At 43.1% G+C, this 26494-nt stretch overlaps 1 pseudogene; it reads right to left on the bottom strand.

The window, feature by feature from the left end:
• LOC124585875 overlaps positions 1-26494 on the bottom strand; it is a 145739-nt pseudogene that overhangs the window by 82716 nt on the left and 36529 nt on the right.

Here is a 26494-nt window from a genome sequence, read left to right as displayed (position 1 = left end):
ATTCACAACCCAGGTTATGAAGCAACAGGGGAAAGGTAAACAGGGAGGGTAGCAAAGATGGAGGCATGGATGTCAGAGGGAAGCCAAAGATATTCTACTGTAATTACTGTGCCAGCTTCAAACCAAGGAGGATGAATACAGAAGTAAAGAGGTACATAGTATAAAGATAAATGCAACTATGTAGGATGATAAGATGCGTGAATGGCTAAAGAGGAAAGGGAAAGAGGAGAAGACTAAAGAGTAAATGGGAGTGACGTTGGTTAACATAGGTTCAGTCCAGGGGGATGGCGGGATGAAAGGATGTGTTGGAGTGCAAGTTCCCATCTCCGCAGTTCCGAGGTACTGGTGTTGGGTGGGAGAAGCCAAATGGCACATATGGTGTAGCAGGTTCCTAGGTCCCTAGAATTATGCTGGAGGGCATGCTCCGCTACTGGGTATTGGACATCTCCTAGGCGGACAGTTCGTCTGTGCCTATTCATGCGCTCAGCCAGTTTAGTTGTCGTCATACCAATGTAAAAGGCTGTGCAGTGCAGGCATGTCAGTTGATAAATGACGTGTTGTCTCACATGTGGCCCTGCCTTGAGTTGTGTATGTTTTACCAGTAGCGGGGCTGGAGTAGTTGGTTGTGGGGGGATGCATGGGGCAGGTTTTGCATCGGGGTCAGTTACAGGGGTAGGAACCGCTGGGTAGAGAAGGTGGACTGGGAATATTGTAGGGTTTGACAAGGATGATACGAAGGTTAGGGGGTTGGCAAAAGGCAACTCTGGGTGGTGTGGGGAGAATATTGTCAAGGGATGATCTCATTTCAGGGCTTGACTTGAGAAAGTCATATACCTGGCGGAGTAATTAGTTGATGTATTCAAGGCCAGGATAATATTGGGTGACAAGGGGGATGCTTCTGTGTGGTCTGGGGGTAGTAACATCGTTGTTGGGTGGGGAGGAATGTATTGCTTGGGAGATCTGTTTGTGGACAAGGTCTGCAGGATAGTTGTGGGAGAGGAAAGCATTGATATATAATATAATACAGGGAAACATTCCAAATGGGAAAAATATATCTAAAAACAAAGATGATGTAACTTACCAAACGAAAGCGTTGGTATGTTGATAGACACACAAACAAACACACACACACAAAATTCAAGCTTTTGCAACCCACAGTTGCTTCATCAGGAAAGAGGGAAGGAGAGGGAAAGACGAAAGGATGTGGGTTTTAAGGGAGAGGGTAAGGAGTCATTCCAATCCTGGAAGTGGAAAGACTTACCTTAGGGGGGAAAAAGGAGAGGTATACACTCGCGCACACACACACACACACACACACACACACACACACACACATATCCATCCGCACATATACAGACACAAGCAGGGTATATGTGTGGATGGATATGTGTGTGTGTGTGTGTGTGTGTGTGTGTGTGTGTGTGTGTGTGTGGCATACTGATCTGAACTATGCAGCCTTCAAATGGAAGTTTTTTGATCACTCCTTATTTTGCTCCCTGCCGCCTTGGCAATATGTACCGCAAATCATCAGACAGACGACCTTCCTGCATGATTCATGTTGTGTCTAGACAAGACAGCCTAGACACAACGAGAGGAAGCCGAAAGGCACACTCTAAGTTAAAAAAGGAGGGCGTGAGGTCTGAAACAGGATACGTAATGAATGCTATAAAGAAAAGTACGTAGGTTCTGGAATACTTAACTTTAATCCATCCTTTTGGTACATCTGGAGATTGTGGTGATACAAGTGAGACTCTTTAGATACATGCAATGTTACTAATGGTGCCTTGCTACGTCGTAGCCATTGACTTAGCTGAAGGCTATTCTAACTATCGGCTCGGCTAATGAGCAATGCTTCGTCCATGTAGTCGCTAGCAAAGTCGTCCGTACAACTGGGGTGAGTGCTAGTCCGTATCTCGAGACCTGCCTTGTGGTGGCGCTCGGTCTGCAATCACACAGTGGCGACACGCGGGTCCGACATGTACTAATGGACCGCGGCCGATTTAAAGCTACCACCTAGCAAGTCTGGTGTCTGGCGGTGACACCACATTCCTCCCCCGAAAATTGGCGAACGGTCATGTTATAAGCCTTCCGCCTGCCGTGGGGAGAACCCCATGTTCCCGTATGCGATGAGGTGGGGAGCCTAACAACAGACGAGGCTGTGCCACCCGCACCAGGCCATTTGGTCCAATGGGAGCTAGGAAACACCTGAAAACCTAGTCCAGGGTGCACGTCAACATGCGGTGTATGCGCCCGTAAAGAGACAGGAGAAGCTGAAGGGTCGACCTCCATTGCGTCGGGGTACCCGACACGCAAAGACGCCATGTGGTCCGGAGCGGGCAAGAGTTCCATGGCGGAGGACAGCTGGTCACGGGAAGCGATCGGCGGCGCGTGACCCAGGGAGGCGCTTGGCAGCTGCAGCGAAGCATCCACTGCGGGCGGCGCCGGCTGGAGGACAGGCGGCGCCGGCGGCGGAGGCGGCAGCAGCACGTCGCCATGGGGCATAATGGAAGGCATCGTCGGTAACACCTGGGGATGAGGCGAGCCAGTAGATGGGACCCCAGGGCGCTGACCGGACGGCACCGTCACTGAAAGCAGACGGGGAGCGGCAGAACCCATGCTACAACAGAGGCGCAGCTGATTGAGATGCCGACGCACCTCACCAGAGGCCCCCAAAACCAAATACATCACGCGGCCGAGGCAGCGAAGAATGCGCCCTGCAAGCCAACGCATGAACCTCGATAGTTGCGATAAAATACAACGTCGCCTGTAGCAAAAGCAGATGTCTGCCGCTGCACAGGAACCTGATGCGGCGGGTGCAGCAAAGACATCAAGGTTCAATGAGGACGACCGTGGAGCAACTCAGCCAGCGAGCGACCATCTCAGGGCTGAGAGCGATACAAAGACAAAAAGAGCAACAACACGTCCTCCCGAGAATGTGACTCTTTCAACTTCAACATCTGTGACTTGAAAGTCCGGACCAATCGTTCAGCGGCACCGTTTGACTGAGGCGAAAATGGCGCGGATGTCAGATGTTGAATACCATTGGCCTGGCAGAATGACTGAAATTCTGCAGACGTGAATTGTGGGCCATTGTCGGAAACAATAGTCTGCGGAAGACCTTCAATGCAAAAGATAGCAGACAACGCTTGGATGGTGGCAGTTGACGTCGTGGAAGACATCCGGACAACAAAAGGACAATTACTGAAGGAATCTACCAGGACAAACCACCGAGCATTCCAGAATGTACCAGCAAAATCGATGTGCAAGCGTTGCCAAGGGGAAGTGGCTCTTGGCCATGTAAAGACTTTCCGCGGCGGTGCGGATTGTTGTTCGGCACACGCCATGCAAGAAGAACACATATTCGTAATCGCAGCATCGATTCCGAACCAAGTACAGTGCTGACGAGCAAGTTGTTTTGTTCGCACTATACCCCAATGTCCTTGGTGAAGAAGCCGTAAAACAGAGGACTGTAATGAACGTGGGACCACGACTCTGGATTGATCATTATCAGAACGCAACAACAAAACACCACGTCGAACAAAAAGTCTCTCCTTGTGAGCAAAAAATCGGCGAACCAACGGATCCTTGATCCGAGACTTTGACAAAGGCCATTGCGTAGCAACAAAACGCAAAACGGTAGCAAGGACCGGGTCAGCAGCTGTGGCTGTAGCTACACGACGAAAATCAATCGGAAACGAATCGACCACGTCATCGGTTTCCGAATCAATGAACATGCAAGCAAGTTCGGAAGAATCGAATGCTCTATCCTCAGCAACAGGCAAACGGGACAACGCATCGGCGTTTCCGTGCTTAGCAGTGGACCGATACAAGATATCATAGCGGTACTGCAAGAGGAAAATAGACCAGCGACTCAATTTCTCCGCTGTACGCGAAGGTACAGGCTTGTTCGGATGAAAAAGCGACGTCAAAGGTTTGTGGTCTGTGATGATGGTAAAGTGAAGACCATACAAGAAATCATGGAACTTAGTAACACCAAACACGAGAGCCAAAGCTTCTTTCTCTATCTGTGAATAATTTCTTTGCGCAGACGAGAGCAATTTGGACGCAAAGGCAATATGGCGATCATGCGACTCATCTTTGTGCGCAAGCACAGCACCGATCCCGAAATCCGATGCATCTACCATCAACAAAAGGGGTTTCAGGGGATCGAATGGCGTAAGGCAAGTATTAGAAAGCAACGCCGATTTCAACTGGCGAAAGGCGCGTTCGCATTCCGTCGTCCAGACGAACGGAACACCCTTACGGCGTAAGCTATGAAGCGGAGCTGAAATGGAAGAGGCATTAAGCAGAAAGTGATGATAATAGTTAATTTTACCCAACACATTCTGTAGCTGCTTCAAATTCTGCGGCGAAGGCAAGTCTTGTATGGCACGGAGGTGCTCTGGACTCGGATGTATGCCTTGGGCATTGATGACATGTCCCAGGTATGGTAAGTCACGAGCAAAAAACACACATTTGTCCTTCCGCAAGCGAAGACCATTTTGTCGCAATACCTGAAATAATGTTCATAGGTGTGCTAAATGCTCATCTGCTGTCTTTCCGGAGATCACAATATCGTCCAGATAGTTCGCAGCAGTAGGGAACGACGCACAAACAGTTTGTAAATATTGCTGAAACAATGCAGGGGCGGATGCACACCTGAATGGCAGTCTTTTGAATCGGTACAAACCAAGATGCGTGTTAACCACCAAGATGCGCTGGGATTCTTTATCCACTGGTATTTGCAAGTACGCATCTGCGAGGTCCAACTTTGAAAAATATTTACCCAGTTTGTCAAAAAGATCTTCCAGGCGGGGTAATGGAAAAGTTGCAATCACTAGTTGTGGATTCACAGTGGCCTTGAAGTCCACACAAAGTCTCAGTTTTCCGGAAGGTTTGGGCAAAATTACTAATGGTGAGGCCCAGAGAGAAGCCTGCACACGTTCAATTACACCTTGTGATTCAAAATCGTGTAATGTTCTTGCGACCTAATCACGCAATGCGTGAGGAACATTGCGCGCTCTGAAAAATTTCGGTTGCCTGTTGACTTTCAGTTCCAAATGTGCTTCATAGTTTTTAGCGCAACCTAAGCCCGGTGCAAAAATGTCTGCAAATTCTTCACACAGACGAGAAACACTGTCTGAAGGCACAGTCTGATTCACTGATAGGACCTGATTTACTATAGACATGTTAAACAACTGAAATAAATCGAAACCAAACAAGTTCACTGCAGTAGAAGAACGAAGAACGTAAAATGAGACAAGTTTTGTTTGTCCCTTGTATGTTGCAAGAAGGCTGCACTGTCCTAACACAGGGATATTCTGACCTGAATAACTATTTAACTTAACATTTGCGGCACGCGACGGAGGTTTGCCCAGTTGTTTGTACGTGTCGTGATTGAGCAATGAAACTGCAGCTCCGGTATCAAGCTGGAATGGTATGACCATTCCATTAAAGTCCAAATCTACAAAAAGTTTATTGTCCTGCTGATGACAAGAGCGACTGTCCCGTGCAATTTGAACTGATACAGGTACAGCATCACTTGCTAATTGACGTGATTTCCGGCAACGTCGATGCACACTTTGTGTGGGACGAACACTGTCATTGTTTGAGAAAGTGGCACTTGACGGGGTGGAATTCACTACATGAATGTCCATGGGCGAAGGTCCACGAGCCTGAGTGTCCTTGGTTCGATTCCGGCGTGAAGCAAAAGGCCTGGAATGGTTGTGATTGTCTGAGCTGAGCTTTTTCTGGCAAACACTTTGAACATGTCCTTTCTTATTACAGAAAAAGCAAATAGCTTGGCGTGACAGGCAATTTTCACGCGAATGTCTAGTAGCACACCGCGGGCATGATTTCACTGCAGTTGTATGCTGTCGCGGCACACCTGGTTTAGAGCGTAGCGGCAGCTGCGTGGACGTGCGCGAGGGCAGTTTACCGGGCCGTGCAGCGCGCCCGGCTGGCCAGTTAATGTTACACACGGCTGGCGAAGTTGCAAATGATTCCTGAGCAAAGTCAAGCATGTCTTGTCTATCTAATATGTCTATCACTTGCTGAAGGGAGGGATTAACTAGTTTCAAAATCTGTTCCCGTATACGAACATCAGAAACTTTCTGTGCAATTTCATCACGGACCATTGTATCTGAATAAGGGAGTCCACATTCACACTCAAAAGCACAATCCCTTGTAAGGCCTTGCAATGTTGCAACCCACTGCCTATTAGTTTGACCGGCCGTATGTTTTGTACGAAAGAACGTATACCTTTTTGCAACTACATTAACTGTTTCCTTGAAATAGGCATCTAAAGCAGACAAAAGTTCTTCGTAGGACAGAGTTGCTACGTCACGTCGGGGAAATAATTTCACTATCACACGGTACGTTTGCACCCCTACACATGCCAATAAATGAGGCTGCCGCTCGTTACCTTGAATTCTGTAGGCGGCGAGATGAAATCCAAACTGGCATGACCACTCCATCCATGTTTCCTTAGCTGGGTCAAACGGCCTAAAAGGCGGTGCAACTGCGAGTTGTTGCTGCGGTAGTGGTAGAGCGGCGGCTGCCGCATCGTTGTGCAGTTCACGTTGACCGTGGACGAGCTGTCCAAGGGCATCCAATAACGCCTGCGTCTGCTGATTCTGCAAGCGATAAAATTCGGACAGTACATCTGGCGAAGCCATGACACAAGTAAATGTAAGCAATTAGAAAGAACAAGACCCTTTCCGTTGACTCGTCGCCAAAAATTGTTGTGTCTAGACAAGACAGCCTAGACACAATGAGAGGAAGCCGAAAGGCACGCGCTAAGTTAAAAAAGGAGGGCGTGAGGTCTGAAACAGGATACGTAATGAATGCTTGTGTGTTGTGCCTGGTGCAACTTTGTTTTCTTTATGGTAAATAGTGATCTATCTTTCCCTGCACACACACAGAGAAAAAAAAACTGCCAAGTCCAGCAGCTAGGGGCAAGCTGCTGGAGTTGGCAGTCATATGTGTGTGACATGTGCTTGCCTGTGTGTATGAATGTGTGTGTTTCTCTGTATCTCTTTTGCTGATGAAGGCTGTGGCCGAAAGCTTTGTGTAAGTGCCTTTTTAATTGTGCCTGTCTACAATGTAACATGTCTCCTTTACAGTAAGCAGCAATCTATGTTTTCCTATATTTTTCATTTACACAGATGTAATTAACAAATCAGAGTCTATTTATTCCAGAGAAGTGACAGTTTGTTCATGACAGTTCAGCACAAATCTGATTTTTTATATACAGCAAGGCTACCTATAAATTATTCTGTGTGCCAGTGTTCATGCTGACTATAGGGATTCACACTGATCATGTGTAATTTGACATCTGGTCCTGTAAACTTACTTCTGCTCAACGTGAAAAATTCTCCAATCCACATTTTGTAATTAACCTTAACATATCAAATAATGCACCCTTTGATATAACTGCTTATTGTCCACTTCCCATCACTCTATTCCCAATGTCAACCCAGCTGACCTCTACTTCTAATCCAAAAACCATGGTTGACTCAATGTTTGCTATTGCAAGCTATTGCTATAGCAGCACAAAAGTGCCAGAGGCACCAGTAATGATATACAATTAAAAATACTAGAAAGTAAGGCACACCGGTTAGTACATGCTAAGACAAACACTACAAGTGTCTAAGACACTGCGCTCTCACACAACAAGTACGAGGTCTGAATACATTCCAGTTATGATACACTAAACTGTTTCATTCACAGTGGCAATATACATACTCTCTCCCCAATAAACAGAATAGTTATAACTCAATTGTTCACAAGTGTATATTATGACTCTTGCCACAGCTATGCAGTCAGTATGCCACAGGCCTGCCATAGAAAGGGATCAGGTTCAATTCCTTGTAGAGCCGGGAAATTCTGCTCGGTGGAAAGACTGGAATAGGGTACACTCTGCTTGTAGTTCCAGCTGAGGAGATACTCAAGTGAGAAGTAGTGTCTTCAACTTCTGGAAGTTGATAACAGCCTGGAGAGTTGTATACTGACCACCTAACTCTCCATAGATTTATAGTAGAGGACATCTCTCGAAGAGCATTGCGTGGTCTTCTGGGCCCAATGCAGGGTTCCTTTATCAATGTATATTGTAAATCACCACTTGTACACACTCATCAGCACAGTACCATATTGTCTCTTCACGTGGCAAATTGTTATTCCCTTGTTTCCAGATCAACATTTTTCTTCTTCTCCTTCTTCTTCTTCTTCTTTTTTTTTTTTTTTTTACTTGTACCACACATATTCCACACGGTTTATGCTCACACCTTCAATGATACTGCCCATCCTTCTCTAGTGCACGAGTTGTCCCGGCTTTCCTGCATGTTTGTTGGTTTAAACACCCTTGTTTCAAAAGAGAGTGACAGCTTAGATACAGTCTTGTCAACATTTTGTATTTTTATTTAGCAATTATTGTTTGAGCCTTATAGACGAATGTCACAAGATATTGTCAACCACTGCATTCACTAGATTGGAATGGGGTTCATGGTAACTTATCAATTCATTTTTTAAGTTGCTGTTATCTTTTTCATCCTATCTTGGACTAGCTTTTCCATACTCCCACTCTATTTTACGTAGTCAAACAGTTATCTGCCCTTGCAAACTTGCTCCTTTACTACCAAGTTAACTAATACTGGGCAGCCTAACAGAAGTTCCAATATCCAGTATTTCACCACAATTCACCTACACACACTTTTCACTCACTGATTTTCTTTTTTCAATGTCATAAGTATTTTGCTTTCACAGACTGCTGTGCTTTGAACATAAAATTGTAGGAACATCTGCCTCACAGGTCAGTTTTTTAATTAAAGAATATGCTCCTTGCTTATTCCTATCTGCTTCTGATACATTTCCATTCTCACTTTTATTTTGTTTTGATCCATTTCTTTTTTCTTTGATAGACAAGTCAATCAACAATGTCAATGTGTTGCAGCCCCCTGTGTTTCACCCTACTTACTACGAACTTACTTTTCTTAGCTTCCAATTTTATTAGTCATTTGGTTTTTAACATACTTAAATTAATTGTTTGACCCTGTATTTTTATATCTTATTTTACCTTGGGTTGATAAAGAATTTCTGGTATGCTCACAAAGAGAGAGCTGATTCTTCCCACCCCCCACCCCCCTTACCTTGTCCTGAAACAAACTTATTGCCAAGTATCTTGCAGTTTTTTTCCTATTATTAATCTCTTAGTCTAGTCATCAATTTAAAAGTGTCAGTTGTTGGTCCCATTGTCTAATAATTTGTACATTTATACACATGAAGTTCCAATTTTTATTTGGAACATATAGACTCTGATAATCATGAATCACAGTTCAAATGGCTCTGGGCAGTATGGGACTTAACATCTGAGCCAAGGCAGGATTCAAACCTGCGACCGTAGCAGTCGCGCAGTTCTGGACTGAAGCGCCTAGAACCGCTGGGCAACGGTGGCTGGTGAATCATAGTTACCATCACATGGACAGAAATTCTGTGTTAACTTTATTACAACCTAGGGACATAGCTAAAAATGTCTTTACATAATTTCCAGTTCTGATTACTTTCCTTTAATTTAATCTCACAAATACGTTAGTGTAACATGATGTTGACAGAGGCAAATTATATATACTCACAAATTATTTAGCTAGAGGTATATGGTTTGTATGTCTGGGAGGGAGGAGGGTGCAGGCTGAAAACTTCAAGAAAAGATTACTCATTTCATACCTGCTGGATTTAACTGCAGTTTATCTCTTCCATATACCAACCACATTCCTAATGTGCATGGCAAATAGTTTGAAAGTATTATTCTATACTCAGCATTTGGAACTATCAGTTCCTTCATGAGAGAGGAAAGAGCGATAAGTTTCTGAAGGTCTGAAAGGTCACTCGGACTCCACAACTAATGTGAGGACAAGAGGAATGAATGTGTCTATAAGAAGTTTTGGAATTTCACCTCCTGAAGGTAAAATACTGATCAGTCTGTCAGTCTTCTAGTAATTTTATGGTTTCCTCGCATGAATTGTCACTTGGACATGATTATTCTATGTTTCATCACTCACCTGAGAGATATCTCTGAATCCCCAAAGAGACACACCTTCAAATTGCCATCAGCTGTTATCCGTAAACGGTTGCACGTGCCACAGAAGTGTTCACTCATTGAGGTAATAAATCCCACATGTCCCTTGAAGCCCGGAACATGGTATGCCTGCAAAAAGAAATTGTAAGAAAATAGCTACTGCTGTTGTGAAAATACTATAAATGTGTTGCTCACCAACTGGAGGAAGGAGAAAATGTGCATTAAGGGGAGTTTGAACGCCCTATCCTGACAATGTTAAATTTAGTGACTTAACTTCCCCGTACTTCAGGAACAACTGTAGCCATTGACAAGAAACTTTTACAGGACATTAAACTATATGTTCTGAGTCTTACAATAATTGCATATCAGCCACTGCTTTTGGAAATACAATTTTTTAATTACGCAGTTAAAATTTTGTGTACTTTTTTGTATGTTATTCTAAATAATTTTATTTATACATAACATTATGTTCTTCTTTTAGTTCAGAAGACTCAGGATACGTATGTCATCACTCCCTGAAAATTTGAATTCGCTACTTGAAGTAGTTTCTGAGATTTAGGGAAAAATGCAAGAGAAAATGTAAATTTTCAGGAAGAGTTTTTAAAGTTTTAATAGACTGTAACTAAATATATGCTTAACATTTTATTTTTAGTCACTCAGAAGCACCCTGCACCATACTGTATATCATCCTATTGATCTTTTTTAAGTTTTTTTTTTGTTTTCTTCTTTCTGGACTCCGTAGTGGTCAACTGTGCTGCATACTCTGCTTTACCAGTGCAAACTTTGTCCATCCATTCAAATTCTCTGATGCAGTTTGCTCCAGAATTAATTCCCATATGTTGTAGCACTTTCACGCTACCAATGTTGCCATCATTAAAAGCAATAACAGCATGACTGACCCCCACTTTAGTGTCTTCATTACAAGAAAAACATTTTTTGATCTACATCTACATCTACATCCATACTCCTCAAGCCACCTGATGGTGTAGGCTACCTTGAGTACCTCTATTGGTTCTCCCTTCTATTCCAGTCTCGTATTGTTCGTGGAAAGAAGGATTGTCCGTATGCCTCTGTGCGGGCTCTAATCTCTCTCATTTTATCCTCATGGTCTCTTCATGAGATATATGTAGGAGGGAGCAACATACTGCTTGACTCCTCAGTGAAGGTATGTTCTCGAAACTTCAACAAAAGCCCATACCGAGCTACTGAGCGTCTCTCCCGCAGAGTCTTCCACTGGAGTTTATCTAACATCTCCGTAATGCTTTCATGGTTACTAAATGATCCTATAACGAAGCATGCTGCTCTCTGTTGGATCTTCTCTATCTCTTCTATCAACCCTATCTGGTACAGATCCCACACTGCTGAGCAGTATTCAAACATTGGGGGAACAAGTGTACTGTAACCTAATTCCTTTGTTTTTGGATTGCATTTCCTTAGGATTCTTCCAATGAATCTCAGTCTGGCATCTGATTTACCGATGATCAACTTTATATGATCATTCCATTTTAAATCACTCCTAATGCATACTCCCAGATAATTTATGGAATTAACTGCTTCCAATTGCTGACCTGCTATATTGTAGCTAAATGATATGGGATCTTTCTTTCTATGTATTCGCAGCACATTACACTTGTCTACATTGAGATTCAATTGCCATTCCCTGCACCATGCATCAATTCGCTGCAGATCATCCTGCATTTCAGTGCAATTTTCCATTGTTGCAACCTCTCGATATACCACAGCATCATCCGCAAAAAGCCTCAGTGAACTTCTGATGTCATTCACAAGGTCATTTATGTGTATTGTGAATAGCAACGGTCCTACGACACTCCCCTGCAGCACACCTGAAATCACTCTTACTTCGGAAGACTCCTCTCCATTGAGAATGACAGGCTGCGTTCTGTTACCTAGCAACTCTTCAATTCAATCACATAATTGGTCTGATAGCCCATATGCTCTTACTTTGTTCATTAAATGATTGCGGGGAACTGTATCGAACACCTTGCGGAAGTCAAGAAACACAGCATCTACCTGGGAACCCGTGTCTATGGCCCTCTGAGTCTCGTGGACGAATAGCGCGAGCTGGGTTTCACACGATCGTCTTTTTCGAAACCCATGCTGATTCCTACAGAGTAGATTTCTAGTTTACAGAAAAATCATAATACTCGAACATAATACATGTTCTAAAATTCTACAACTGATCGACATTAGAGATATAGGTCTATAGTTCTGCACATCTGTTCGACGTCCCTTCTTGAAAACGGGGATGACCTGTGCCCTTTTCCAGTTCTTTGGAACGCTACGCTCTTGTAGAGACCTACGGTACACTGCTGCAAGAAGGGGGGTAAGTTCCTTCGCATACTCTGTGTAAAATTGAACTGGTATCCCATCAGGTCAGCGGCCTTCCCTCTTTTGAGTGATTTTAATTGTTTCTCTATCCCTCTGTCATCTATTTCAATAACTACCATTTTGTCATCTGTGCGACAATCTAGAGAAGGAACTACAGTGCAATCTTCCTCTGTGAAACAGCTTTGGAAAAAGACATTTAGTATTTCGGCCTTCAGTCCATCATCCTCTGTTTCAGTACCTTTTTGGTCACAGAGTGTCTGGACATTTTGTTTTGATCCACCTACCGCTTTGACATAAGAGCAAAATTTCTTAGGATTTTCTGCCAAGTCAGTACATAGAACTTTACTTTCGAATTCATTTAACGCCTCTCGCATGGCCCTCCTCACATTACATTTCACTTCACGTAATTTTTGTTTGTCTGCAAGGTGTTGGCTACGTTCATGTTTGCTGTGAAGTTCCCTTTGCTTCCGCAGCAGTTTTCTAACTCGGTTGTTGTACCACGCTGGCTCTTTTCCATCTCTTACGATCTTGCTTGGCACATACTCATCTAACGCATATTGTACGATGGTTTTGAACTTTGTCCACTGATCCTCAACACTATCTGTACTTAAAACAAAACTTTTGTGTTGAGGCGTTAGGTACTCTGATATCTGATTTTTGTCACTTTTGCTAACCAGAAAAATCTTCGTATCTTTTTTTAATATTTCTATTTACGGCTGAAATCATCGCTGCAGTAACCGCTTTATGATCGCTGATTCCCTGTTCTGCGTTAATTGTTTCAAATAGTTCGGGTCTGTTTGTCACTAGAAGGTCTAATATGTTATCGCCACGAGTCAGTTCTCTGTTTAACTGCTCAAGGTAGTTTTCAGATAAAGCTCTTAAAAAATTTCACTGGATTCTTTGCCCCTGCCACCCATTATGAAAGTTTGAGTCTCCCAGTCTATATCCGGCAAATTAAAATCTCCACCCAGAACTATAACATGTTGGGCAAATCTACTCGAAATATTTTCCAAATTATCCTTCAGGTGCTCAGCCACAACAGCTGCTGAGCCAGGGGGCCTATAGAGACATCCAATTACCATGTCTGAGCCTGCTTTAACCGTGACCTTCACCCAAATTATTTCACATTTCGGATCTCCATCAATTTCCTTCGATACTATTGCACTTCTTATCGCATTAAACATGCCTCCCCCTTCACTGTCCAGCCTGTCTCTGCGGTATACATTCCAATCTGAGTTTAGAATTTCATTACTGTTTACATCTGGTTTCAGCCTACTTTCTGTCCCTAGTACTATGTGGGCATTGTGACCGTTTATTAATGAGAGCAGTTCTGGGACCTTTCTATAGACGCTCCTGCAGTTTACTATTAGCACATTAATATTGTTATTCCCTGCTGCATTTTGTCTACTCCTACCTTGCCGCATCTCAGGAGGTGTCTTGTCGGGCCTAGGGAGGGAGTTCTCTAACTTAAAAAACCCACATGTGCACTCCACACATACTCCGCTACCCTTGTAGCCGCTTCCTGCATGTAGTGCACGCATGACCTATTCAGGGGGACCCTACATTTCTGCACCCGATAGCGGAGGTCGAGAAATTTGCACCCCAGATCTCCGCAGAATCGTCTGAGCCCCTGGTTTAAGCCTTCCACTCGGCTCCAAACCAGAGGACCACTATCGGTTCTGGGAACGATACAACAAGTAGCTAGCTCAGATTCCACCCCGCAAGGCTTTCCGCCTACACCAACTCCGCTAACTGCCTGTACGAACTGAGGATGACCTCTGAACCCAGACGGCAGGAGTCATTGGTGCCGACATGAGCAACAATTTGCAGTCGGGTGCACCCAGTACTCTCTATCACTGCCAGCACGGCCTCCTCCACATCTCGGATGAGACCCCCGGCAAGCAGACAGAGTGAACACTGACCTTCTTCCCCGACCTTTCCGCTATTTCCCTAAGGGGCTCCATCACCTGCCTAACGTTGGAGCTCCCAATAACTAATATACCCCTCCCCCCATGTGCCTGCTCGGACCTTGCTGAAGGAGTGGCCACATGTCCACTCACAGGCAGAACGGGCGATGCCACACGGCCAGCCTCCACACTGACCCTCCGCCTCATGCGCCGCGAATGCCGCTGAACCCGCCACTCCCCTTGGGAAGAGGGTGGCCCAACCTTGCCCGGTAGCCGCAAAGATGTCTTGACAGCAGGGTCAGTGGGTGAAGCATGTAATGTAACACCTGGGGTGTACCATGCAACGCACCAGACTCCCCACTGCCGCTACACTCTGAGGCAGCAGCCTGAAGATGGCTAACCGCGGCTTCAACACATTCAGCTGTTTGCGAACAGTGGCCAGCTCCTCCTGTGTCCGTACACAGCAGTCACACATCCTATCCATCATAAGAAATCAATTTACTGTAGAGAGTTAATCAACTTATAACTAGACTGCTAATTCACTAAAGGCGGCTGATAGTTGACTAAACTGTGGTTACTAGACACTTCCTGTAGAAAACAATGAAAATAGCACTACCTGTCTCTGGACTGTATTGAAAACAAACACTAGCATTACTGGCACTATGGCTGACTAATCGGACTCTCTCTGACTGTATTCAAAACAAACACGAAATCTATGGAACGCTATTACTAGCACCCAACAATTAAAGCTTCCTAAAAGCAAAAACACATGGAAAAAGAAGTGACAAGTAAGAAAAATAGAGTTAATACTTAAATTAGCGTAGCTTGCTGCACAGTAGACATGACGCAGACGGCAGTTACGACGACACTGACACTATAAGATTATTGAACGACTCATTGGGATTTTGAGTCTGACAATGCAGACACTTCTTCAATAATTCAGGATTGCCAGGTCTCTGTAAACAGGTTTTATGATATCCACAACTGCTGCTGGGATAGAATGTTTATGGCTGTATGACCTGTTTGAGTACTGGGCATTGCGGTAATTGCACCATGAACCAGATCTAGGAGGGCAAAGATGGTGTACTAGTTTATCATCAGCTGACAGTCTCTGGAAGAAAGTAGCCCATACTGCCTGCTTCATTTTCAACAAATCCTCAGTATTATTTCTAATGGCAATCTCATAATACTGTTGTAGTTGATCAATCATTTTGTCTGTCAGCCTGCTTCTTATGGTCTTACCACCTGAAAGTTTCTTGTCTCTCAAACTTTGTTTCAACTTCCTCAATCTGGTACCCATCGTCTTCTGGACATGACCAACACATTCCAGTTCTGTGATAAGCTTCTCACCATAAGGCTGAGCGGCTACTACACTGTTATATGTATTTGAGTCTGCATAACCTAAGAACTTAGTGTAACACACTCCCCTTTAGTTTACAGATCGATTATAAATTTCAACAGCTGCACAGGCCTCCGTACGACTAGTTGTCCTTCATAATTTCTGTCACAGATATGCCCTTCTTCATTCCCTGATTTATACTTATAACAATGTTTGGTTAAAATCTGGAAATCTATTAGCTTTCCAGTATCCACACTGGTCACTGTAGCAACAGAATTCTTAGAACTGCAGCTGCGCTTCTACTAAGTGCCCCAAAAGCTACTGATATGTCAATCATACCATCGTTTATTTCAGCAGCTTCATTTGCAGCACCCTTTATTGACTCACATGCAGCAGATTTCACAGCAGCTCCAATAACTCCTGCATACTTGTCCATTTTACAGAGTGGGCGTGGCATATACATCACGACACACATTGTTTCTGCTGCAGTGTGTCCTTTGCCAATAGCTCTCAATCCATAAAACCACCTAACATTTATGTCAAAATAATTATCTTTACACTTATCAGAATTCCAAAATGAATGAGTATATTTACAACTGGCAGAATTAATGATAAGTTTCCTGGCTAGTCCATTTGATACCTCAATGTCTTCATGTAAACTAACTGGCCCTCCACATACATACAGCACACACATTCACATAACACCCCTGTTAGGATGTGTAAATGTATCAGAATATAACCTAACCTACCATTTACATGAGTTTTGTTTTGAGATAACTCTGTTATCACTATGTTTTATTTTAATCTTCGAAGCACTAATGGGTGTTTCTCTAGATACTCATGAGTTTGCCAGTATTTCATTGTCTGCAACTTCACACACCACATGCTGAACACAATGTTTCTCTTTATTCAAAAATTTAAAAACACTTCATTTTGGAGTCATACTTTTTGAGAGATTTACCAGTCTATTCATCACTTTGCCTCGGAAAAACGTTAGCACTTTGATATACAAAGCATGTTTATACTATGAAAAGATACGATACTATTTTTGACAGTGCTACCAATACAAACACATAATTTAACCTTTATAACACAGCAATCCACAGCTTTCTACAGGGTAGTCCATTGATAGTACCCAGGCCAAATAACTCAGGAAATAAGCTTGAAATGAAAAAACTACAAAGAACGAAATTCGTCTAGCTTGAAGGGAGAAACCAGATGGCGCTATGGTTGGCCTGCTAGGTGGCACTGCCATAGGTCAAACTCATATCAACTGCATTTTTTAAAAATAGGAACCCCCATTTTTTATTACATATTCATGTAGTACGTAAAGAAATTTGAATGTTTTAGCTGGACCACTTTTTCACTTTGTGATAGATGGGGCTGTAATAGTCAAAAATGGTTCAAATGGCTCTGAGCACTATGGGACTTAACTTCTGAGGTCATCAGTCCCCTAGAACTTAGAACTACTTAAACCTAACTAACCTAAGGACATCACACACATCCATCCCAAGGCAGGATTCGAACCTGCGTCCGTAGCGGTCGCGCGTTTCCAGACTGTAGCGCCTATCACCGCTCGGCCACTCCGGCCAGCTGCTGTAATAGTCACAAACATATAAGTTTGTGGTATCACATAACATTCCGCCAGTGCGGATGGTATTTGCTTCGTGATACATTACCCATGTTAAAATGGACCATTTACCAATTGCGGAAAAGGTCGATATCGTGTTGATGTATGGCTATTGTGATCAAAATGCCCAAGGGGCGTGTGCTATGTATGCTGCTCGGTATCCTGGACGACATCATTGAAGTGTCCGGACCATTCGCTGGATAGTTACATTATTTAAGGAAACAGGAAGTGTCCAGCCACATGTGAAACATCAACCATGACCTGCAACAAATGATGATGCCCTAGTAGGTGTTTTAGCTGCTGGGGCAGCTAATCCACACATCAGTAGCAGACAAATTGCGCGAGAATTGGGAATCTCAAAAACGTCGGTGTTGAGAATGTTACATCAACATCGATTGCACCCGTACCATATTTCTATGCACCAGGAATTGCATGGCGATGACTTTGAATGTCATGTACAGTTCTGCCACTGGGGACAAGAGAAATTACGGGACGATGAAAGATTTTTTGCATGCGTTCTATTTTGCGATGAAGCATCATTCACCAACAGCAGTAACCTAAACCGCCATAATATGCACTACTGGGCAACGGAAAATCTACGATGGCAGCGACAAGTGGAACAGCAGCGACCTTGGCAGGTTAATGTATGGTGTGGCATTAAGAGAGGAAGGTTAATTGGCCCCCATTTTATCCATGGCAATCTAAATGGTGCAATGTATGCTGATTTCCTGCGTAATGTTCTACCAATGTTACTACTAGATGTTTCACTGCATGACAGAATGGCGATGTACTTCCAACATGACGGATGTCCGGCACATAGTTTGCGTGCGGTTGAAGCAGTATTGAATAGCACATTTCATGACAGGTGGATTGGTCGTCAAAGCACCATACCATGGCCCGCACGTTCACCGGATGTGACGTCCCCGGATTTCTTTCTGTGGGGAAAGTTGAAGGATATTTGCTATCGTGATCCACCGACAATGCCTGACAACATGCGTCAGTACATTGTCAATGCATGTGCGAACATTACAGAAGGCGAACTACTCACTGTTGAGAGGAATGTCGTTACACGTATTGCCAAAGGCATTGAGGTTGACAGGCATCATTTTGAGCATTTATTGCATTAATGTGGTATTCACAGGTAATCACGCCGTAACAGCATGTGTTCTCAGAAATGATAAGTTCACAAAGGTACATGTATCACATTGGAACAACCGAAATAAAATGTTCAAATGTACCTACGTTCTTTATTTTAATTTAAAAAACCTACCTGTTACCAACTGTTCGTCTAAAATTATGAGACATATGTTTGTGACTATTACAGCGCCATCTATCACAAAGCGAAAAATAGGTCCAACTAAAACATTCATATTTCTTTACGTATTACACGAATATGTAATAAAAAATGGGGTTCCTATTTTAAAAAACACAGTTGAAATCAGTTTGAGCTATGGCAGCACCTTATAGCAGGCCAACCATTGCGCCAGCTGGTTTCGCCCTTCGAGCTAGACAAATTTCGTTCTTTGTAGTTTTTTCATTTGACACTTATTTCGTGAGATATTTGGCCCGGTCACGATCAATGGACTACCCTGTATATAAAAAATTACCTATTTTATTAGGTCTTGAAGTAATGCATGTAAAAATTTTAACATTTTCAACTGGTGTAGATTATATTTTAGAAAATAATATAAAATACTTCCCACGAAAGTTTATAAGTAATATACATATCATTTTATTTGGAAAACTGCAAATTTTATAATCAGATAAAAACCCGAAAAAGTGAAAAAGAATGTTTTCCCCTTCTAACTCCCCTTAAAGTTATGGAAATGTGCAAGCTTTTGGAGCCAGTGGCTTCTTCTTCTGACAGAAACAATGAAGGGGAAGGAAAAGGGAAGAAAGAAAAGGATTGTCAAGGTTTAGGAAATGGGGAGAGTTGCAGAAAAGCTGCAGAGAAACCCAGGCCAGGACAGACTTACTGAATGGGATGAGAAATATGTAACTAAACCAGTCCATCTCTCATACCACCAGCAGATGTGAAGTATTCTTGTGATTGGTAGTAAATCATAAACATTAAATTATTTTCAATGCATGTTCATGTGTAATACTGCACGTACCTTTGAGGTATCATTGGGCCCACTGGGAAGAGGATCAAAATCAGGCCACTCCTTTCTAATTATTTGGAGCATTTCACTAAATGAGACCATCTTCCCCATCATTCCATTTGTTGCCGCTGGAAGGCATGTACTCGATAAATCTTACATCAACATTTTTCTCTTTTGTTAACTCCACAAAACTGCACACTTCATCTTCATTAAAACCTCACATTACAACACAATTTATCTGTGGAAGAAAGACACCATTAAAAACTTGGTATCAGATAAAGCATGGTTTAAACAGAGTTTGAAAGACTTTTTGATAGGTAACTCATCCTACTCTATAGATGAATATCTTAACAGTGGCTGTTAGGCCAGCTTAAATAAGAATGTCTGTTAGATTTCAGTTCTGAGAGCACTTTGTCATAACAGTCAAGATTATGTACTTTTTGTTTGATAAATTTATTAATAGTGCATAACAATGTTTCAGTTTGACAGTGTATCAATTCTGAAAATATTAGCTGTTCCAGTTTGTATTGTATTCACCTAGTTTGACAATCTCCTGACAAATGATCAGGGTATTCAAATGTTTTATATTTTTTATGTTATACTTTCTGTCATGTTACTCACCCATGAGAACCATCTCATGTTTTGGGTCTTGGAACAAAAGCTGAATCTAATCTAATCTAACCTACAAAATAATGGTTCTACAAGTCTGCTGTTATATTTGTATACCTCACTGATTCTGTAAAATTAATCTTTTTCTCTCTTTTTAGAGAATTTGGGAATTTATCTTAGCATGCCAAGCTGTTAACCTTCTTAACAATTTACGAAAATTAAGCTACATACATCTCCAATCTTTTTTCCCACTCCAACGCACACATCTTTTGCTGAAGGTATTATTTTAACTATCACATTAAATTAAGAAGCTTTCTTGAAACTGTGCTGCCATTTGTGAAACAAAGTTAAAAGTGTTCTCAAGATAAAAGGTCTTCACAAAAGGAGCATTTAGTATCTGTGCAGGTGGTAACACTGACAGCCTTCATATAAACAAGCCCATATGGTAGAACATCCTGCTTTACACATACACGCAATGGCAGAAAAAAGGAAAAGAGCACACCTTTCATTCAAGCATTGAATATATAAACTAATGAGACAAAACACTATGACCTCCTGTTTGATAATGTGTTTGTCCACTGTTGGAACACAATACAGCAGTGATTTTGTGTGGGACAAGTTCAACAAATTTCAGGTATGTTCCCAGCATTATGTGAGGTATGTTCCCAGCATTAGGCAGCACCACATGTCTAAGCACAGGTCATGTAATTCCCATAAATTGGAGATCAGTGGTTACTGGGTGCAGAACTGGTATCTGATAGCATCGCAGATGTATTCCATCAGATTCAGAAGGGGTGAATTTGATTCTGGCCTCGTGACACTGAAAGTCATATTGTTGAAACATGTCACCTTCATTAGGGACAGGGTGCGGACAGTGCACAACAATGTTCACACAGAACAAAGCTGTTATGGAGCCTTCAGTTACTACCACAGGACCCACAGAAGACCAGGTGAATGTCCTCCATAGCATAATATTGCTCCCACTGGCCTAAGTCTGTAGCAAAGTGTACCTTTCAAGCACCAATTCACTCTGTTGACAGTGTATGTGCACAAAACCGTCAAGCAGGTGTAATGCGAAACACGAATGATTCAACCAGATGACACATTTCTATTGATTCACTGCCCAATCTCAATGCTCCTGAGCCACAGAAATTGTAATTCAACAGTGTTGTCAACATGGGAACATACAGGGGTTGTCTGCAGCAGAGCCCTATGTTTAACAATGTGCAATGAATGGTGTGCTCTGAAATACTCATGCTTCCACCAGCACTGTGTAGCTTCCTCAGCCGAATGTCATCTTTTTCAAAGGAACCATCCCAGAATTTGTCTTAAATCATTTAGGGAAATCAAGGAAAACCCAAATTTTGGTGGCCCGATGGGACTCGGGTCTGTTGTCCTCTCAAAGGCAAGTCCACTGTCTGACCACTGTGGTGGCATGACTTAGTCTTAATTAAGCCAGAAAATCTTGGGAAATCCTTTCATGAATTTCACTACAATTTTCTGCTCTTTTGAAAAATAATTTCTTTTGGCTGTTTTGATGTTGTTTAGCATGTTTAAATAATGATGGCAGTCTCTATAAAAGGGCAGTTTGACTTTTAAGTTTAGTTATACTCTTTTAAACTACATCCTTCATCTATTTGTCCTCCCAGAAGTGCTATAGGATTTAACTTGAAGACTATGGTGAGGTGGTGGGGGACAGTCATGTGTTGAGGAGGAGGTGCTGCCAGAAATGAAGTGTGTGAGGTGACGTTATTGACACTGCATACAGGGAGAATAAAAATACTCTATTCCATATTCATTCACGATCTACGTCTGGCCCCCATATGGTTTCACTTTTCTCCAATAAGAAAAAAGAAATTGTCAGTAACTGTCTCTATAAGGTCTTAAAAGGAAACAAACAATAGAAAATCTAGGCTGGAATAATTACCATATTATAAAAAAGATACATTGCTATTCACTGTATACAGGAAATGTTAGGTCACAGACAAGCACAACAAAAAGACTACTAAACACGTAAGCTTTCGATCAGAAAGTCTTCTTCCTAAGTGGACAAAACACACACACACACACACACACACACACACACACGACCGTTGTTTCTCCCATGATGCGCAGTTGCTCCCAGTCTGGCCCTAGCAGCCAGAGACAGTGGTCATGTATGTGTGATCTGCATTTGCGCGCATGTGTGTGGGTGTGTGTGTGTGTGTGTGTGTGTGTGTGTGGGAAGGGGGGGGGGGCCTTGCACCAAAAGCTTACGTGTTTAATGGGTGGTGTATTTTTTTTTTTTTTTTTTCGCCCTGCCTCCAACACAACATCTACACTATACAGTGAGTGCCAATCTATCCTTTTCATAATACTGTTGTTACCACCTTGCCAAGAGGCATATTGTGGAGTAATCCGAAGGGCTCTACTAATTGGTACAAGAGGAAGGAGAGCACAATCTCAATGTAAGTTTTTAGAAAACTGGTATGTGCATTACTTCTGCAAACCTTTTAGAAAGGACCCGGTATGCACTTCATTCAGCAAGATGAGTAATAAACAATATTAGCAATACTGCATCAAACTTGTTCACTTTCATCTTTGGATTAAACATTCGATTTCAGAGAGTACAGAATTTGGCAGAATCAAATTTTGGGGATATGTGGAACTGGGACAATGGCATATTTTTTACCCATTCAACAAACTAAGCACTGCTGATTGCTACTTTATTGTGTCTGCTGCTGCAATGCATATATGAAACTGTAAGTGCAGCATCTATGATGGAATAAAATGTTATACAAACGAAACAACCAGGCACAGTGAAATAGAGTAGTATGGCTCATCATTTCGGTCTCACAGATTAGCAGGTGTTGACTTGAAAGATAATACTTAAGAAGTTGAATCCAAAGGAGAGGATGTACCGTATTTACTCAACTCTAAGCCGCATTTTTTCCGGTTTTTGTAATCCAAAAAACCGCCTGCGGCTTAGAATCGAGTGGAAGTTCTGAAAAATGTCGGTAGGTGCTGCCACAACTAACTTTTGCCGTCGAATATATGTAGCGCTACACAGGCTTCGTAGGCACAAAGATAAATACTGGCGCTAAAACCTCTGCGTCAGTAAATAAATTAAAAAAAAAAGGTGGATGACAATTTTCATACATTATCCAACGAAGTAAATATAAATTCCGTATTGTTCATCTTCGAATGCAGCAGAACTTCAATGTATTACGAAAATCCGACTGGCAAGACTGTTTCGGATGTTTGTCAATATGGCCAACTCTACGTTCTGAATTTTTTCCTACCTGTGAGAAGAGATGGTTGCTTATAGGAACCTGATGAAATGTGAATCACATGCAGTATACTCTTCATCATAAGAGTAATACAAATATAAACATGTTGCCATGTATTCTTTCGTGTTTGCTGCTATCTTATTTAAATCCTGTCTGCCTAATAAACTACGAAACTAGAGTGAGACAACAGCAAATGCGGAAGAATATACACTCCTGGAAATGGAAAAAAGAACACATTGACACCGGTGTGTCAGACCCACCATACTTGCTCCGGACACTGCGAGAGGGCTGTACAAGCAATGATCACACGCACGGCACAGCGGACACACCAGGAACCGCGGTGTTGGCCGTCGAATGGCGCTAGCTGCGCAGCATTTGTGCACCGCCGCCGTCAGTGTCAGCCAGTTTGCCGTGGCATACGGAGCTCCATCGCAGTCTTTAACACTGGTAGCATGCCGCGACAGCGTGGACGTGAACCGTATGTGCAGTTGATGGACTTTTAGCGAGGGCGTATAGTGGGCATGCGGGAGGCCGGGTGGACGTACCGCCGAATTGCTCAACACGTGGGGTGTGAGGTCTCCACAGTACATCGATGTTGTCGCCAGTGGTCGACGGAAGGTGCACATGCCCGTCGACCTGGTACCGGACCGCAGCGACGCACGGATGCACGCCAAGACCGTAGGATCCTACGCAGTGCCGTAGGGGACCGCACCGCCACTTCCCAGCAAATTAGGGACACTGTTGCTCCTGGGGTATCGGTGAGGACCATTCGCAACCGTCTCCATGAAGCTGGGCTACGGTCCCGCACACCGTTAGGCCGTCTTCCGCTCACGCCCCAACATCGTGCAGCCCGCCTCCAGTGGTGTCACAACAGGCGTGAATGGAGGGATGAATGGAGACGTGTCGTCTTCAGCGATGAGAGTCGCTTCTGCCTTGGTGCCAATGATGGTCGTATGGGTGTTTGGCGCCGTGCAGGTGAGCGCCACAATCAGGACTGCATACGACCAAGGCACACAGGGCCAACACCCGGCATCATGGTGTGGGGAGCGATCTCCTACACTGGCCGTACACCACTGGTGATCGTCGAGGGGACACTGAATAGTGCACGGTACATCCAAACCGTCATCGAACCCATCATTCTACCATTCCTAGACTGGCAAGGGAACTTGCTGTTCCAACAGGACAATGCACGTCCGCATGTATCCCGTGCCACCCAATGTTCTCTAGAAGGTGTAAGTCAACTACCCTGGCCAGCAAGATCTCCGGATCTGTCCCCCATTGAGCATGTTTGGGACTGGATGAAGCGTCGTCTCACACGGTCTGTACGTCCAGCACGAACGCTGGTCCAACTGAGGCGCCAGGTGGAAATGGCATGGCAAGCCGTTCCACAGGACTACATCCAGCATCTCTACGATCGTCTCCATGGGAGAATAGCAGCCCTCATTGCTGTGAAAGGTGGATATACACTGTACTAGTGCCGACATTGTGCATGCTCTGTTGCCTGTGTCTATGTGCCTGTGGTTCTGTCAGTGTGATCATGTGATGTATGTGACCCCAGGAATGTGTCAATAAAGTTTCCCCTTCCTGGGACAATGAATTCACGGTGTTCTTATTTCAATTTCCAGGAGTGTACGTATCGTGTCATGTTTATATTCGTATTATTCTTATGCCTAATAGTGATACAGTCAGAAATGAAGCACGGCAACTGACTAGATTTTTAAATCTAAGATGACTCTAATTTCTGTGCAGAATTTGATGTACTAAAGAAGCAGCCGCAAAGATTTTCAAATGGAGATAAATTTTCGCCTAACTCTCGTTCAGAACATGTTCTATCATACGCAGTCTATTATTTGGTTCTTGTTGATCATTATCAAAGAAAGCAGCAGTGTAAGTAACAACAAATAGTAGTCTCTTGCCATTGTTTCGCTAATGAGACGATTTCTCTCTCTTTTTTTTTTTTTTTAATTTTAGGCGGTGGTAGCGTGCATAAAAGCAAGCCATGCCGCGAGCGACGACAGACCGCAAACACGCACTATCAGAATGCGACAAACAATGCATGACACAGTACAGTAATGTATTTTCAGCTTAGAGTGACATAAACGCCTATAACAAGGAAAACGGCACTTATCAGATCAAAGCAAAATAAGCAATTGATTCAAACCAGACGAAGCACGTGAAAAAGGAAGGGTACCAGTATAAATACGGACGGAGCGCCTGACGCATAGCAAAGGCTACCTGGTAAAGCTTAACTGCTAAGCTTACGACTCGAACCAAACTACTGTAGCTGTATCGTCATTCATTCGACCTAAATTGTGTCTCATATTACAATGGACCGACTTTGTTTCGATTTGGAGGTGCGGCCTAAAACTTTTCTCTCCCCTTGAACTTTGAGTCTCAAATTTCAGGTGCGGCTTAGATTCGGGAATTTTTTTTTTTTCCTTCCTTTATTTCGAGTCTCATTTTTCAGGTTTGAGTGCGGGTTAGATTTGAGTAAATACGGTAGGTGATATTTCAACTAATTCTGACTATGAAATAAAACAAAGTACAGCAGGGAGCTCTGACGAATCAAAGAGCAGCGATGAAGATTCTGATGAATAGTAAAGTATGAGTTAAGAAATAAGATGCTACTGAGATCGTAAATTTTTGTTGTGTTGATGAATCTGTTAACAAACATATTCAAAAATGCATTGAAACATTGGCACATGTAGTGTTGGGAAGGTGATAAACTGTCATTACTGTTAGAGGAGCTCCGTATTTCTTGCTGTTCTACTCCTACATGGCACTGTATATGAAGGTACAGAATGAATCTTCACTGGCTAGAGAAATGGGTAACACAATTTTACAAGTCTCTGCTGTCATGTAATCTCTTCAGGGAAATCATGACTGTACTAAGATTCGGTTTGTGGTTGACAAGGTCAGAGTCATTAAGAAATGCAAGGCAGCTACCATGTCAGTCCTAGAAGAGAGAGACGTAGCAAACTGTCAAAGCATGTACATTCCCGGTCCATATGTTTGTGGTGATGTACTAACCAAGTAATACTGAAGTGTGATCCAAGTCGCACAAATATGGCTTTAATAATAACCTCCGAACAATATGCCTCTAAGGACTCAACAAGACACAGAACACTGATGTGCACATTACAAACTAGAATCACACAGAGAGACAGTCAGCACTGTTCCACACCTATATATGTGCGAGTCGCCAGCAGATGGCACG

Source organism: Schistocerca americana, unplaced genomic scaffold (genome assembly GCF_021461395.2).
Source record: "Schistocerca americana isolate TAMUIC-IGC-003095 unplaced genomic scaffold, iqSchAmer2.1 HiC_scaffold_51, whole genome shotgun sequence".
Lineage (NCBI taxonomy): Eukaryota > Metazoa > Arthropoda > Insecta > Orthoptera > Acrididae > Schistocerca > Schistocerca americana.
This window is presented reverse-complemented; position numbering and strand designations above follow the sequence as displayed.